The sequence below is a fragment of the Marmota marmota genome, unplaced genomic scaffold (assembly GCF_001458135.2).
Source record: "Marmota marmota marmota unplaced genomic scaffold, marMar, whole genome shotgun sequence".
NCBI classification, from domain to species: domain Eukaryota; kingdom Metazoa; phylum Chordata; class Mammalia; order Rodentia; family Sciuridae; genus Marmota; species Marmota marmota.
The window spans coordinates 1390577-1392026 of NW_026000137.1; positions in this window are offsets into that span (position 1 = coordinate 1390577).

Below are 1450 nucleotides of genomic sequence, written 5' to 3' on the forward strand. Positions count from 1 at the left end.
CTCTCTCTCTCTCTCTCTCTCTCTCTTAAAAAAAAAAAAAAAGATGTCAAATCGGCAGTCAGCACAGTGAGTGGGAAATTAGATCAGAGAGCAGAGGAAGAGGGCCAGACCCAGGTGCAGCTCTGGATGTAATCACGGTAAGAGGGAGAAAGGAACTCCCAGTAAGGGAAAACAGCACACAGAGCTATCCCCACCAGCCAGACAGAAAGCCATCTAAGGGGGTGCATGAGGGCACGGGTCAGACTCAGGACTGCTGAGCCAGCCTCTGAATCAATGCTCCGAGAAGAATTCAAGCCACATTACAGGATGATCACACATATTATTACATCAAGAAGCACTTATGATTATACATCCAGGGGGATCCCCAGAAACATGTGTGTGTGTGTGTGTGTGTGTGTGTGTGGATCAGAGAGAGGAGGGAGAGGGAGAAGGGCTATAAGACACCTTGCATGTGCATGGCACTTCAGGGGTGGACAAGAGTGGCTTCATCTGTTTGTTCTTTCCATCTTGATTATATGTGCTTTCTAAATGGCAAAAGGTGAACGTGAACTTAGGCCCTTAAGTTTCTCCTTCACTAAGATTTTAGTCCAGGGACCTCCACTCTTGGGAAGTCACACGGCTTGCTTCTCTGAGCCCATCCATAAAATGAGCTCGGTAATCTCTCTGTTGATGCCGGCCACAGATGCCAGGTCTGATCCAACAAGCAAAGGCACATGATCCTGTTTCAGAAAGCACCGTGGCACAGCGGACAGCTGACACGTGCACCGGGCTGTTTGCAGCTCTCCCCCGGTCTGTGCCCTCAGGGTTACGAGGGACGAGCTCCAGGTGGGGGCCTGGTGGAGCAGGGTGTGTCCACCTGACCATTTCTTCACATTTGTCCCTGTGACCATCCACAGCCCAGATGTGCTAGGGCAGTGGGGCAGGCTGCCAAGAGGAGACCTGGAGGGGGATGGGATAGAGGTTCATCAGAGAGGCTCACGGGGAGGATCCAGAGGCAACTGTCGGAGCACGTTCTCCTCCATTTCACAGGGTGCTTCACCAGAAAGTACATCTTCAGTCTCCTCAATGTTTTGTCCAGCAGCGGCCACCTGAACGGGCACTTCCCTCTCCACGGTGCTCTGATGTGACCAGCTACTGCAGGGAAAGGGTTTATAAGTTGGGCTACAGAAGCAGTGACATCATTCATCTGTTTGGTCCTGGCACGGCCACCATCCCAGGCAGTTGTCCTGGTGTGCACTCAAGAGGGCAGCTACAGAGGGCGCTCATCCACCCTGTAGCAGTGTACGAGGCAGAGAGAGTTGGTGTCTTCAAGACGGCGCTTACCTGGGCACCCCATCGGGGCCGGCTCTACTGTTCCTCTGCCTGGGCCTGCTTCCTGGGAGTGGAACAAGGTGCTTTACTGCCCTCCCCCCCGGAAGGACAACCACGGGGTGGTCTCGGCCTGTTTCAG